Consider the following 16,982-nt stretch of genomic DNA (forward strand, 5'->3'; position numbering starts at 1 on the left):
CACAACTTAGGAAAAGTAAAAAGGGCACACTGCACTTTGTTTAATTATCCAAGGCTCTTATTATAACTCTCTTCTCCAAAAACTTATCACCTTTTTTCCCCCTACATTTCAACACCAGACTCCAGCTATTGATAGAAACCCAGAAGAGCACCTGCAATAATACTCTCCCATGCTCTTCCCTCTAATCAAATAGCAATGTTAAGCCTGGATTCCCCAACGGGTGTTAAGGAAAACAAACTAAACAGAATGTACAGCGAAGTCAGATAGGAAGACAGGTAAATGTGTGAGATAAGTTTTCTAGTTAACACGCAGTAAAAATACAGATACGCTTGTGCTATCAAAAATATAGTTTATTCCATTTAAGAATTATAGCATAGTCAAAATAACGGTCCATTAGTCATATATCAATTTCAGTCAAGTCTTGTCAGGGATACTCTATTTGCAAAGTCCGTGTCGAATAGCCAGTGTCAGTACACATATAATAAATCTGTCCAAAACTTATCTTCTCTCCGTTGAGAAATATCTTCAAAGTAATCCAACACTTCTTCTTCTCCCGATCCAGCAAGAATGCAGTCTTCAATAAGCCAGCCAGTAAGAGCCAGAGAGTGCCTTGCTGCTTATATAGTACTTTTACAGCTGCACCCTTAATTACATTCCTTTAGCTTAAAGTCACATACACTTTATCTGACAAACCATGATTCATCATTTTATTATCTTTACCCAAAACAGTTAGGGTAAAACAATGTTATCCCTAACAAGCAATTTCCTTGAAAAAGTCTCAGTTCTTTCTTTCTCAGCTTTGTCTGGTCACAGGAAATAGAATATTTTCAAACCTCTAGTTGGCAGTGTTACAAAGTTTCTTTGCTCTCACTTTCCCCCTCCTTTTCCGAGCAGGATATAATAAGAATTAATAAAAAAAAGAAAAATATATTTTTAAAAAATGAAATAACTAAAGGGAGCCTCTAGCCTAAAATATTACAAAATCAAAAAGGAGAAGAAAAAAATAGATATAAACGAAAAAACCAGTCCAGTTTCAAAATACAAGATCATATATAGAAAATCCAGCAATGAGAAAAAAAACACCAAAACATTACTTTGACATTCCTGTTTAAAATCGCCGCTTAATCACTTCTGTCAAAACTTTTACAGATTCTTTCTTTTCCTTAGGGTGTCCTTTCAGATCTTAGAATAAAAAAAAAGTTCTCACCAAACCGGCACACTCTCTCTTTCTGCTCTCTTCCGTTTCAGAGCTGTCCCAACTTCAGCAGCTTTAATGGCTGCCTCTTTGCCACTGGCAAGAAGAGCTTCTCCTGGGTCTACCAGGGACTTTGCGGTATCCCTGGGATCGACAGGATGCGCTCTTCACTTTCACCGTCTCTTCGGGACGGTTTAGATCCGATAGGACCGTCCAGGAGCAAAGATATTGGCAGCGATCTCAGACCTCCAAGATCTCATGCTGTATCGTCGCAATGCCAGCTCCGCCCTCCTCCACTATATGATTGGTTTTGATTTTGGCAAAGTTTTATATTACCAGAGCCATTGTGCATATATCTCTGGTATATGGTCTATTTATTTTATTCCTCACATTTATATAGCCAACCAATTGTACTGTAATCAGTTCACAGCGAATTAAACCATGCCTTAGAATTATGTATAAATCAGGTTAACATATTGGCTGCCAAATACATGATCTCAATGAATGTCACAACATTAAAAAAAAAGTCAATTAGATCAATCTCATATTGTTGATGCAAAAATAAGACTAAGAGAAGGATGGATTAACTAAGGCCACACAGCGAGTTAAGTCAGCAGAAAAAACAAGCCGGAGTTTTACAGCTTATGTACTTAAATGGAAGATTTGAAGCATATTGTGTTTTATTCATGTGTGTAAGGCAAAATTCCCATTTGTTGTTTTAGATCTGAACACCACTTACTGAATAATATGTAACCAGCTAACTCAAGTAAAAAATTTCCAAGGAGATTATGTTTAAAAGCATATTTAAACTTTTTTTTAATTTCAGAGAAAATAATGGAAGAAACAATTAAGCAACAAATAATCAAGAAATAAAACAAACAGTGTTCGTTTATTTGTTTTCTTTAAAGCTCACTTAACAAGAAAAGTTTTACTACGTGGTGCTCAGGATAAGGAAAATACTCCCAAGGAAGTGTATTTGGTCCACACTCTTCCAGTATTTAGGAAAATTATGAAAATTCATATCTTTCATCAAACTTGTTATTGTCGAACTACTTGTGATTTCATTCTTTTGATTATCTTTTATCATGTTTAAAATATGCAATCTTTCTTGAACAGATACATGGAGTATGAATGTAATAATCTGGCAATTTGAAAACTTAATAATGCTTTGCAACTTCATCTTTAATGCATATTTTTTACAAATAGCAATTTATTGAAAAGGAGAGTTCACCACATATATGTAGTCCTCAATGTATGACCACAATTGACCCCAAAATTTATGTTGCTACGAGACATTTAAGTGAGTTATGCTCCATTTTATCTGCAAGCTTTAACTTTCTCATAGCAAAGAGTTAAAATAACAGAAAACTTAATAACCAGACTGAATTACATCTATTTTCTATGTCCAAAATTACTTGTCCCAGCATCTGAACAAATGATTGCCTTACTAAACTTTGTCCTGTCTTCAGACCAGAGACTTAGTTTCCTTGTTGCTTTATTGGCTGATGTACTTCAAGGTCTCCCATGTTTGGTAATTTAAAAGGACAAACATAAACCATAAAATACAGAAAACTTTGAAACAATTTAGAAGAAAATACTCAATTTTGGGGCAAAAAATTGGAAGGAGGAAACTTCCAAACATAGCGCTTTGTTTTGAGCTCAAAATATCAATACCGTATGCATTTTACAGTACTCAAAAGGTTTGACAGCCAAAAATCCATTGCTTTCTAAATTTAAATATAGCAAGCATTTGTTGACTCTTTGTCAGGCAAGCACCAAGTAAAAGTATTACTGGGACTACACAGGGAGAATTAGGTAAAGATACTTAAATAAGAATGTACATTACGATAATATCTGGAATTGGGATGGCCATAATTTGTACTCTCCTTTGGTCTTGCGGAAAGTTGCTTATCTCAAGTCAGATTATTAGTCCAGCTCCCTCCTGTCTACCACAGGAATGAGCAACCCCAGCAAAGTTGGTGCTCCTTGACCTACTTTCAAATGGGCTCTGCAAGCCAGTGATTCCAAATACCCAGGAAGAGCTTGTTTTCCACAAGTAACAGAGAAGAGCATATAGTAAGAGGAGTTCCAGAAGAGGGAGGGGGAAGAGCACCAGAGGTATTTTTGGCTTCAGTGTGACCTACCTTGCATCTTCCTGCAAAAGAAATGTGACCCTTAGAGAGAACAGTTGTACACTTTTATGCACTAACCCTAACCTAACCCATCCTCAACTAGTACTGACAATAATCATTCAGGGTTTCTCAGACCTGTCCAAAAATGGCTAGGACTGAATCTGAAACCTCAGCATAGAAAGGATGTATGCTATCACACAATTACGTAAAGACCTTGGAAGCATGCTGGAACAATAGCCTTCCAAATCCTAGGAAGATAATTTCATTGGCGAAGATAGTAGAACCTCCAAATGAATGGCTACAAGAAAAATAAGATCATCAACTTCTTTTGAACAAACACATTTTTTTAAGAGGCCCCAAATAGAGGCTGATTGATACAATTGTAAACAATAATGGCTTTGCCCAAAATCTGGAAGCCATTTCATTTGCTAATATAGCATTTATATTCTGCCTTTTTGTAAATTTCCCTCATCCTTTCCACAATGCATAAGATAAGTAGAGAGGCCTATTTATTGATTTACAAATATAGCATCCAGTCCAATATCCAGGACTGAGAGACAATGACAGGCCTTACTTGATCCAATTTCAACTTTCAATATCTTAGCCAATACCAATATTTTCTTCCTCAAGGCTATGGCTTCAATATCTTAGCCACTACATCACTCCATTGGTTTTGTTCATTTCAAAGCCAAGTGTGGAAACATTAAATTATCAATTTATTTTATCTACAGTAAGCTCCCATACTCATAATAACAAAAATCCCCACATTTTGTAACCTGGAGGAATGCGGTACAGAATGATGTATTAGGCAAAAAAACACTAATAAATCTATGTGCTGGCATAAAGCCACCACAGGCTTGGTAGCCATGAACAAGCAACCTAGATTATGTTGGCTACAGTTTGAAAACTAGGTTACAACAGTAGAATTCACAGATCATGTGAAACCATGAGTCCTGTTTTATAAATCATTAAGCCTGGGTTAGTCTTTTAGGTCAAAACCAAGGCAACTATGTTACAGAATAGTGCATTGTGTTAAGCTATTCCCAGTATGAAATGTCTCCTTTGCAAATTTAAAGTAGTGACGTTTGTCCAGAAAAAAACATTGAATGCATTTTTCATCATGTCTTGCATCATATATAGTAGGTCCATGAAAAACAGCAATTTTATATAGCCTGAAGCTCACTGCTTGTCTAATCCTGTTAACAGATTCCTTAAGACTCAAATATTTTTATTTATTGACTACAAAATGTTTCCCATCCGTGAAAAAGAATGAGCTGAAAAACTTGGGAAATTCCCTTCTCTACGCAAATCGGAGTTATCTGACCCCAGCATTATCTTAGCTTCTTCTCCAAATGAATCATCAGAGCAATTTCACTAGGCATTGGGCATTCTTAGCAATTGGTCTCAACATGATTAGAATGAAGGACTCTAGGCCTGACAAAGCTCTGTGCACGTTGCAAAGTCTTTCTGCAAACAAGGCAACATTAAGGTGTCTCTCAGTATCAAAATTATGTTTTATTTCTTCTTTTCTTGTCTTTTTCTCCCTTGTGCAACTGTCTTTCCACAAGCTTAAAATAACATGTATAATTTTTACATTCTGCTGTTTTAGTTGGATACAGAATAAGTTGCAACTATATACTGGTAGTTCTCGACTTACAACCACAAATCAGCCCAAAATTGATGTTGCTAAGCGAGAAATTTGTTCAGTGAGTTTTGTCCCAGTTTACAACTTTCCTTGCCACATTTGTGAATCACTGCAGTTGTTAAGTTAGTAACATGGTCGTTAAGTGAATCTGGCTTCCTTATTGACTTTGCTTGCCAGAAGGTCATAAAAGGGGATCACATGACCTCAGGATACTGCAACTGTCATAAATATGAACCAGTTTTCAAGCATCCAAATGTGAACTACCTGACCATGGGGATGTTACAACAGTTCTAAGTGGCCATAACTCATATTTTTCAGTGCTGTTGTAACTTCAAATGGTCACTAAACAAAATGTTGTGAGTCAAGGACTGTGTGTGTTTCATACACAATTATACACACACAATACACAATGTATACACACACACATATATATACACAACCAATCCTACACATTTATTTATTTACCTTCTTATTTTATACTGCACTACCAAATATAACAACACATACATAAAAACACACCATCATAAGGAGGAACCTCCTTCCCACAAATGTTTAAGCATTGGAAGTTCTGTTGACGAACTTGCTTTACCTTCCTGAAATCAGAGAGAGGCATTTGGTCCCTTCACTCTCTCTCTCTCTCACACCAAGTCACTTCACAGGGTTGTTGTGAGGCAAATAGGAGGAAGAGGGAGCATTAGATATGTTTGCCACCTTGAGTTGTTTGTAAAAATAATAAGGCAGGATTGAAATGAAATGAGATAAATTTCTACAAGAAGATGAAGGTTGTTTCACAGCACATCATCAGTCACAAATCCCTTCACATGCACAGGAGATCTAAGTTCAGCCCACTTTGAATTCTGTTGACTCTGATCTACCACCAATTTGCTTTGACTGTTAGTAGTTCAGATTCTTGTAAAGAGTGTTAGCATGCAATAAACCTGTCTTCATTTGAATTGCCTTCTCTTCTGATTTCCTGCGCTTGACACACAAGTGGTGACAACCGTTAAGTGACACCAGTTCCAGGTCTGTTGTTGTGGTTCGCCAGCAGCAGGTGTGGATGGCTGAGATCTCGGAGAGCAAGGACTCAGATGAGGGGCCTGTGTGTGATGCAGGGATGGGGCCAGGACCATCAGGGAGTGGAATGCTTCCTTCGGAGAGTGTGGAGGCTGGCAGCAGTGATGAAGAGGTCCCCGAGGAGCCTGTGCCCAGTGCGTCTGCGCGGAGGGCTGCTTGAAGGAAAGAGCAGCTGCAGTAGCGTGGGCGACTCAGGAGTAAGGCTGCAAGGTAATGGCAGTGGTAATGGTAATGGTATTTTAAGAGTTAAAAGCCAGCTGAGAAACCGGAGTTCTTTGCAGGAAGCAACGAAGTTTTTGCACTCAAGCCTTGTGGAAATTCAGAGTATCTTGGCTGGGGTTTGGAGACTCTTTGTGTTTGAAATATTTCTTAGTAACTTTATCTAGTATTCTTGGCAGCCTTGTACAACCTTGGCAAGGCTTGTTCTTATCAGAGACAATTAATTTGAAACAGCCTATTAACCGTGAAGGAACGGAATTTGTAAAGAATCATTAAAAGGTTTTGCTGTTACCTCTGTTTCGTGTTTGTTTCCTTGGAACAAGATTTGGGTCAGAACATCCATAAAGGAGACAGACCAGCAGTAAAAGGTTTTGCAAAGCCAGAAGCAGCTCAGCAGGGGGAAATAGCCCAGCTAGATTAGGACCCAGTACTGCGTTGCAATGCCAGAGAGGCTTCCAAACAAGCTTCCATGCTTGACAGATGATGTCGAGCTTGTGGGGTGGGTCTCTACCGCAATCAGGTGGCCGCTGGGAGACTGCAAACCTCCCCTGGCTCTTGTTAGGCTTTGGGGGAGCCAGCTGCCTGCATGGAAAGAAGGCGGAAAATTCTGTTAGGTTACTTGCCTTGATGAGTGATTCCAGGCTGAAGAATACATTAGAAGAAAGGAAGAAAGCGAAGGAAATCTTTTTGCAGCCTGTTTGCAGTCAAGAAGCTGAAGGAAAAGTTCAGACCAAAAGCAAAAGTGGCCACAGCACAAATGTTCCCCAAATGCAGAAGCTGAGTCCTAAAGGCAGCCAGGCAGGCAACAAAAAGATTTCCAAGCTACTTTTGAACTTTGGGGAGGAGAGGTTTTCTGTCGTAACTTTGAGCAACCATTAAATGATCCGTCATATCTTGAGGACTACCTGTAATCTACATGAGAGGTAACAGGTATGAGACTACAGTCCTTGTTTTTACTTTCTAGGTAAGTGCACACATACATTCTCACAGCTTATACTGAATTGTCCCCAAATATCACCACACATAAAGAACAGAATGAGATAATATGTATAATAAGGATGTCTCGGAGATACTGCAGGCTCAGTTCCTGACCAGAGCAATAAAGTGACTATCCCAATAAAGCAAGTTATAAACTTTTTGTGTTTCCCAATGCATATAGAAATATGTTTATACTATAGTCCACTGGTGGCTAATCTTTTTGACTGTGTGCACTCGTTCACATGCCAGCACCCAGGAGGCAATGCACGCAGGTCCCCCCATACCCCCTGCTCATGCATGCACGCCCCTCTGTGCATGCGCATGCATCTCCCACACACCCCTGCACATGCGCGCCAGATACCCGACAATTAGCTGTCAGGAGGACAGCATGCACATATGCGTAATAGACCTGCTCTGTGTGAGGGCTCACGTGCCAGCAGTAATGGCTCTGCGTGCCACTTTCAGCATGCGTGCCATAGGTTCACCATCCCGGCTATAGTTTATTAAGTGTGCAATAGCATTGTCTAAAAAAAACCCAATGTATATACCTTGATTTTTAAAAAATACTTAATTACTAAAAAAATGCCAATCATCAGAGCCTTCAATGAATTATAATCTTTTTGCTGGTGTAGGGTAAAAAAAATGAAATATCTGAGAAGTGCATTAAAACAAAAGTGCCATAAAACAAGGTGATGTCTATCATTCTAATCTTCTATCGTGGTTTTATTCATTAAATTCACACATTTTACTGGGCACATTATTCCATTGCCAAATAACATAAGGCAATGAAAATGAAAAGGGGAGGTTTTAATCAAGGGAATGGAAGTAGCAGGAACATCTGGCAGAAAATGATTGTGTAGGAACGTTTTTATGGGAAACATGAACCTGAAATTTTTCTTTAAATTATGACAACAGAGCTATGATGTTCATAACTTTGGCTTTATCATTGGAAAGTATTTAACTTCATTTCTTTATTTACTCCAACTGTACAAATCCCAAACCATTATGGCTGCAATTAAAAAAATATGATATCTTGGCACTGAGATTCAGTTATTTATTTATTTAAAAGACTTGTATTCTACCCAGACTATAACTGAGTAATTTAGTCAATACCATATTTGCAGTATTAAAGACTACAGGTCATTTTTAAAAGAATTCAAAATAGAAATGTAACATTGATTTTTATTCATATCATAAACATGTTTTGTAATAATCATAATCTAGAAATTGTAAATAAAATTGTTTTTTCAATTCATAGACTAATAGGAGTATTAGTACTGCAGTTATGCTAATTTCCAATCACGTTTTTTTAGACATTTAAATTATTGCAAGAGGAATCAGGATATATAAGATTAAGGGGTCATAATATATCCAATCAAAACAGCTTTTGATTTCAGAGGTTAATTCAATTGCATTATCACGATCTAAAACTCCTGACTACTATATGCATTGAAATGTGTTCAGGTTTATTCTAAATTAAAAAGTATTGTTAAAATGGACATGGTATTTGCAAGAATTTTGGAATACAAAATTGGAGTTCCTCATAATAACTAACAGGTTAAAGTCTCAACTAATGTATGTTTCCTGTTATCTTAAGATGACATTAAATCAAAAAATATTTTCTCATATTTATTGGACCATTCAGAAGATGTTTTAAAAGGACTCACTTATACTAGAAGAAAAAATGGAGGGGATTCTTGTGCATAGGACTTGTCACACTATTGTCCCGTTTTGGTTTCATAGCCATAAGTTCCTTAATATGCAAAGAGTAAAATATTTTAAGATGTGAATGTGATAGACAACTATGGATCTATCAAGCATGAGGTATAGAGAAAATAATAATAATAACAGAACAGAATAACAAAAAGTTCACTTGATAATAATAGAATAACAGAATTGGGTGGTACCTTGGAGGTCTTCTAGTCCAACCCCCTGGCCAAGCAGGAGACCCTATATCATTTAAAGACATTTCAGATTTTATTGTTTTATAATGGAAAGATACTGCTGTAATCTTGGATTGATATGTATTCATGTTGTGCTTGCAAACTGGCTTTTTATGGATGTAATGGAAAGACTGATCAATACTACTGAGTTTGCCCAAGGTTTAATGCGGTGATTAATCATCTAGAAGCTGGTCTGTGTGTGTGTGTGTGTGTGTGTGTGTGTGTGTGTACGCACGCGCACGCGTGCACACACATCCATCCATCCATCCATCCATCTGCAGGATAAGTTTCCCCAAACTGAACACAACAGGATCAAATTTGGTGTGGCGTGAAAGCCAGCAAAAGAAATAGCAAGGTCAAAATTGACCCCGGATCTGGCTGAAAGTGCAGAGGAAAAGGTTCCTGGAGGAAAATGTACCCCTCTACATCTCTAAGGGAGAAGCAGTTTGGGACTAGCTTGGTATGTTTTTTTTAAAGATTTGTTTTAATCCTTTTATTATTTTTAGAAATAACTCAATGCAGCAATCATACCTAACACTCCTCACAGTCTCCTGGTTTCTAGCCTGGTGCCTTAACCACTAGAGCAGACTGGTTCAGTTTGTTATATTGCTAACGCAGGGGTGTCACACCCCATTTCATTGAGGGCTGCATCAGGGTTGTGTTTCATCTTAGCAGGCTGTGGGGTGGGATGGCCAGTCCATCGAAGCTCTGTTTTCAGCCATGATGGCCTCCTGCAGCCCCCTCTGCCAGTGAAAACGGAGCCTGGGAGGGCCACACGCTACCCTCCCAAGCTCCGCTTTTCACTGGCAGAGGACTGCAGGAGGCCATCGCAACTGAAAACGGCTCAAAGAGTGGGCCTCACGCAGCCTCCCCAAGCTTCATTTTTGCTGGCAGGAGGTTGCAGGAGGCCATCACGGCCTAAAATGGAGCCCAGGAGGACTGCATGTTGCACTCCCAAGCTCCGTTTTCGCTGGTAGAGGCACCGTGGGCCAGTCCTTCGCTGTTTCCAGGGCAGGCCCATGGACCAAGTCTACGTACCCTGAGGGCCGCATCTGGCCTGCAGGCCTTGAGTTTGAGTTTTGTGCTAACGGCTCAGTCCTAACCCCCTCCTGATTTTCCTCCATAGTTAATATGATCCACAGTAAAGTGGCAACACATTTCCACCATGATTAAATATGCATTACAGGCAACCCATATGCAGAGAGGGGCAGCATATACATTTAATAAATAAATCTTCCTCTTTCCTTCCTTCTCTCACACACATTCACACAAACAGAAGCAATACATTACTTTGTTACATAGAAGCTGGTGCTGGTGCTGGATGCCAGTTCCTCTAACTTAACAAAAAAAAGGGGGGTCAAGGTTGGACCATTTCATGGAAGTCATGGGGATCAATGGTTATTAGCTTTAATACCATCTGATGGAGAACGAGGGGCATTTATTGTGCAATTGGTTGCCCCCCACTGGACTAGATAGGCCAAGGCTCCAAGGCAACGCTTATGTTCTTATGTTTGAAAAAATACAGATGCCTCCAATGTCCACTGTGATAAAAAAAAATTGGAAAGAATTCTAGAAGCTTATTCTGCATGTTTCTCTATTTTGTTATTCTTTCCAAATCCTTGGAATGTTGGAGAGAAATTACATTTGTTTATTATCTCTGTCTTTCTGTCTATCAGCAGGATAACTTTCCGAAAACCACAGAGTGAGAGGAATTAGATATGGCAGAAGAAGACAACAAAAGAAATGTGGAATCTGAAAATAAGACGGATCAGGCCATTGACAGCAGAGGCGGGGGGGGAAATCCAGAATGCATTTCTATGGAAGAACATCTATGAAGAATATCAATGGTTGTCCCAAAGGTGCTTTTCCAAAAAGCAACTGGACTTTTTTTTGGGGGGGGGGGGGTGTCTTGAAAACCTCCTTGAAAACATTTAGCTTCTAATGTTGGAAATGTCATCAGATGCCTGGGTCATATTACCATATGTGGTGAACATGCACAGAATCTAGAAGATACTGGACTAAAATACACACATGGTTGGAAAAAATGATAAAGCAACAACAGATTTAAAACCAGAGATATTTTTATTGGGGATTTTGCCTGAAGGTTATAATAAAGAGATTACAAATTTAATTATCAATGTGTTAACAGCAGCTAGAATTGTATTTGCACAAAATTGGAAAAATGAGAAAATTCCGACAGGAAGAAACGATTAAGAAAATAATGGAATGTGCAGAAATGAGTAGATTAACAATGGCAATTAGGGAACAGGAAGAAAAAGAGTACTATAAGATTTGGGATTTATTCTATGAATGGTTAGATAGAAGAGTTAAAAATTGAATATGGGTTAATAGTAATAAAATACTATAACTGATCATCTTATCATGAGTAAGAATATGAATATTATTTAGTAAGGATGAGATTTGTTTTTGGAAAAGATAGATGATATAGAATTGAAATTATGTGGTTAATGATAATACAATAATGGAATAATATGATGTAGATTGATGACTAGAATGGTTTATGAATATCATCAAATAAGAAATGTATAATAACATTACTATGCGCACAAGATATATGTACCCAGCCGACACACTGTAAAATTGAAAGATGCCTTTAAAAAAAAAAGTTTTGCTTCTTATCCAAGAAGCTTCTTTAGTTCATTCTTCAGAACCAAAGAAGCTTCTGGAATGAGAAGCGAAACATTTTCAAAAGGGAGAAAAACCCAAGTCCAGTTACCTTTTAGAAAAGCACCTTTGGGACATTTCTATGGGAGAGACAGTTGAACAGCAGCTTGGAATGTTGCTGACTGTTCCATTCTAAACTCTCTGGTCATCCGATTCTAAGTAATGCACACACCTCTTTGGCATTTGTAATGCATCCATACATAAACACCTATGCAACACAAGGCAAATATACACACTAATACAGTATATGCCATAATTAATTCATTGCACAAAATTTAAAAACAAAAAGATACTTCCTATGGTAACTGCTGATAAAGGTGATTGTACGTTTCAACTACATTATTTTCTGTTTGTTTTGGTTCTACATTTTTTGCCTTTGTTTCTATATATTAAAGCATTTTTTCTTAAATCATGTAATGGTGTAATTTTTTATTTAAGGGGCTAATTAAAAATGAAACAAGCGGAAAGAATCTCTAATCAGCTGCTCAATGAAGAGAGCAGAATGCTAGCAGCAATGATAAAAAGAAAGGATTACTGAATTCTTGTTTTTACTTTGCTCCAACAAAAAGGTACATTTCACCTAAACAACCATGAAGGCAAGATGTACCAGTTCTGAAGCTGGAGGTTAACAGAACCATGCTCAGGTCTTATCTGAGTTAATTTAAATCTCTAGAGCTAGATAAAGAAGGAGCATTTTCATGATCCCAACAACCCTCTATGTATTATATTTGAAAAATCCAGGGGAACTGGTAATGCCAGGTGATTGGAAGAAGAAAACTTTGAATCTGTATCTTCAAAAGGGGGGAGAAACAAAAATTTGAAGAAAAACAATACTCTTCATCTGATATCAATACCTGAGAAGTTTGTAAAGTTAGATCATAAAAATATTGTTGTATAAGCAGCCTGTTAACTGTCAGTAATTAGCATGGATTTATCAAGAATAGGTCTTGACAAACTAGCCTGATTTCAGCATTTTTGAATAGGTAACTTCTAGAGGAATGTTGTCTACATGAAATAAATCTGATGTTATCAAAGTGTCAGATAACTCATAGTATCCTGATAGTCAAGGTCATTAGGTGATATTTAGAAATATTTAAAATGTTCATCAATATTGCTCATCGAACTGGAGTGAGGTATTAAGTGGGGTGCAACAACTGGCACCCTAATTAATATTTGTCACCATTTTTATTAGAATGAGGTAGAAGGAATGCTTATCAAACGTAGAGGGAATAACTAATATCTTAGAAGATAAAAAATAACATTCAAATGGATCTTGACAGCTTAGAGCAGAGGTCTCCAAACTTGGCAACTTTAAGACTTCTGAACTTCAATTCCCAGAGCATGGCTGGCTGGAGAATTCTGGGAGTTGAAGTCCACAAGTCTTAAAGTTGCCAAGTTTGGGGACCCCTGGCTTAGAGAAAAGGCAGAAAGTTACAGATGGCAACTTAACAGAGACAAATGCAAAGTTCTTCACTAAAGAAAGAGAATTCATTGGGGAGGTATGCGATGGGATGTATGATTTGGTAGAAGTAGTTGTAAAAAGGATTTTGGATTAGTAACTAACCGCAGGCCAAATGTAGCTCAGTATTGTGAGATAACTGCAGAATGGAGAAATGCAATTTCAACAGATTCAATGCGGTTTCCAAATCATGGGAAGCAATATCTCACCCAAGTTCAGCATTGTAGCAGTTCATGGCACTGTAGTTTAAGGATATAGCCAAAGTGGAATAGCTTCAGAAAAGGGCAATAAAGATGATTGGAAGAGTAAGTAGTGAAGAAATTTATTCCTTAAAGAATTTACTAGGGAGATTAGAAATTAAGATCTATGAAGAAAGATTTTAAGACTCAAAGATTCCTATGAAGAAGGAGCTGAATATATTTAACATTGAGAAGTGCAGTTAGAGACAATGTAGAAAAAGCATTTTTGAAATACTTGAAAGGGTATCATGCAGAAGGAAGTCAACACCTGTAATCCATTGTTTCATAAAGAAGAAGAACATGCAATGAAGGACATTTGTTGTAAGAAAGCCAATTCCAGTTGAATGTCAGAAAATAATGACCTAATAATAAAACCATTTGAATTGCCAATTACCCAGAAAAACAATGGGTTCATCTTCACTAGATGTGTTCAAGTGGAAGCTAGACAGTTATTTGTTGAGAGTGTTTTAATTTGAATTTCTACTCTGAAGAGGAATAACTGGCTCCTTCCAACTGTATAACTGTATTTTGCTATGAGGCCATGCAGGCAGAAAAATTCAGTTCTGTAAGTTTTGCCCAAAATATGTGTACAACTGCAGTATAAGTCTATTTACCCTTCATTCTATTGAGCACAATGGGGATTATTTCTGGGTAAACATTAAAAACTATTAATTATTGTAATACCATTCTATATGCCAAAAAAAAGAATATGCTTGCTCTGAGGATCTTACAGGATTTTAGCCCTGGGGAAGATCACAAAGAGCAAAGGAAAAAGAGGAAAATATTAGAGGCAAAGACTTATTAGCCATACTCACAATTGAATATTGCATTGTAACCATGGGGATTGGGGACAGTTTAAATTTTTTTTAAAGAAAAATAAACACTGGCATGCCTGGTATGGAACACTTGATTGATCGTCCTCAGTGACTTTACTTTCCACAAGTGTTAGCGGTCAACAGTTCCTGACATATCCCTAACCTTACTTATAGTTTCTCCTAAATCTGCAGTATGTAACTTGGCTATTACTAGTGGTCCTAACCCTAAATGTTTTCCAGAATCATAGAGCTTTGTCTGCTGCCTCCAAAACTGAACCACTGGATATTTTGAGGTGACTTTCTTTCCTTCTGCCCATAGCAATGTACAAAACTGTCCTAGAAATGATGTTAGATTGAAGGAGAAAAAGAAGTTCTTCCAAAATCTCAAGCTATTTGATTGCATTTGTTATGAAGGACAACCAGGAAGTGCAAGGCTGTTGTCAGCCAGATTCACAGCACGTGGACGATAGAGAACAGCTTGTACCTTAGACACATGAATACAATTCTAAACAGCAATCAAAATAAATCCAAAAGTAGGAAAGGCGGAGGAAGTTATGCTTGTTACAAAAGGAACAATTTATTTGGGAAAACAACAACTGCTTTCAAATTGCGGAGAATTAGGCCTATATTGCTGTTCACTTGTTTCCTTGAATTAAAACTTTTAAATGGAAGAATGAATTTTTATTATTGGAAATTAGTTTTCTTCAGCTTGATGCTCTTTTGATTTCCAGTTAAGTAGGCCAATGGCCACTCTAGTTGAAATTATGAAATGTTTGATCTATTAACATATATAGAATATCACCTTCCCAAGGCTGGTAAAAAGTTGATTTTGTAGACGTTCATAAGAGCTAGAATTATCTGAATTCTGTCTGAAACACTACCTCAATCTGAGTTTTGTAATAACCAAAAACAAGCAACCTACTGCCATGAGAACCAGTGACTCTTCACACACCTCCTTTGATGCTTATGATAATTGTCCCTAGTTGATCATTTCTAAAAGGCTTTTTAAAAGAGTCTTTTAAAAAAAATGTGAAATGTGAAATAGGAAGCTGTAGCAAAGTCTTTTCCATGAAAACCTAAACAATTTCCTAACACACCTAAACAGCACACACCCCAAAATCAAGTTCACCATGGAAACAGAAACAAACAAACAACTACCATTCCTAGATGTACTAATTTACAAAAAAACAGATGGCACACTAGGACACACCATATACCAGAAGAAAACACACACCAACCGCTACCTCAACGCCCAATCCCACCACCACCACCACCACCCAGCACAGATAAACTCCGTGGCCAAAACACTAATCGCCAGAACCAAACGCCTGGCAGACAAGACACACATAAAGACTGAACTATGCACCCTGACTAAAGTACTGACAGCCAATGGCTTCCACAAAAGCAAAATCACTGGCTTGATCCACAAAAACACACTGAGACATAATGGAGACCTAGAAGATGAACAGACCTATGGAACAGCTGCCCTGCCCTACATAAGAGGTACTACAGACAAAATCAGTAAGATACTACACAGGCATCACATCAAGACTGCCTTCAAAACAGACAGAAAAATAGCAGCCATCCTAAGAAACCCCAAAGATAAAATTGACCTGGAAAAACAAGGCATATATGAAGTCCCCTGTGCATCATGCCCTGCCACATACATTGGACAGACCAATAGAAGAATAAGTACCCGCCTAGATGAACACAAAAATGCAGTAAAAAAGCTGGAACACACTTCCTCACTATGAAAGCAACAAGTCATAGCATCAACTTCAATGGCACCAAAACCCTAGCCACTATAGAAAACCCCAGCTACAGAATTATCAGAGAAGCCATAGAGATTGAAAAAAGACCTGAAAGCATGACTAGAAGAGATGACTCCACCAGGCTGTCAATTATCTAGAAGCCTGCACTCTCAAACAAAAAAATCTCCACACCACAAGCCAGGCAAACACCTGGGCACAAACAGACCCCCCTGATACCTCCAGCTCAAACACACCCCAACCAGGCACCCAGATGAAACCTAGCTTCCTAATAAATGATAGCCGTCCATTTATTCGGAGCCAAGCCGCACTAAAAGCCTCCAATACAGGAAACACAATGTTGCCAGCCAATCAAGACAAAAAAAGCTACAAAACAGACAGAAGATATTAGAAACACCAATCAAGCAGAACACAGCAAACTCCAAGACCAATAAACACAGACCAAGACTCCCAACCAATCAGGATGAAGAAAAAACTATTCTGGGACAGCAGTAGGCCAGCACCAAATTTAAAACAGAAATGGCTGTGAAAGTCTGACTCACAGACGAACACAATACAGAAGCCTGATGATGGCAGATGAGATTCTGCCAAAACGTTGCTACAACTTTAAAAGCACAACTATAATGATGTGGGAAAATACTTATATACTATATATATATATATATATATATATATATATATATATATATATATATATATATATATATATATATAATAATATAATATATATATAATATATATATATATATATATATATATATATATATATATATAAATATATATATATATATATATATATATTCAGTGGGATCAAGCTTACAAAACAAGC

The 16,982-nt window shown here is 37.6% G+C and overlaps 1 long non-coding RNA gene across 6 annotated transcripts in view; it reads left to right on the forward strand.

Moving 5' to 3' along the window:
- The window catches only part of LOC113420347 (uncharacterized), a 142,698-nt gene extending 130,415 nt beyond the window's left edge, over positions 1-12,283 (forward strand). For all 6 annotated transcript variants that reach the window (XR_015746844.1, XR_015746846.1, XR_015746847.1 and 3 more), the window contains one exon: positions 10,863-12,283. This is a non-coding gene — a long non-coding RNA (uncharacterized LOC113420347). The remainder of the gene's footprint in view (positions 1-10,862) is intronic.
- The last annotated feature ends 4,699 nt before the right edge of the window (positions 12,284-16,982 follow it).

Source organism: Notechis scutatus, chromosome 1 (genome assembly GCF_049901735.1).
Source record: "Notechis scutatus isolate UNSWTSFEM ecotype Mainland chromosome 1, rNotScu1.2, whole genome shotgun sequence".
In the NCBI taxonomy this organism is placed as follows: Eukaryota; Metazoa; Chordata; class Lepidosauria; order Squamata; family Elapidae; genus Notechis; species Notechis scutatus.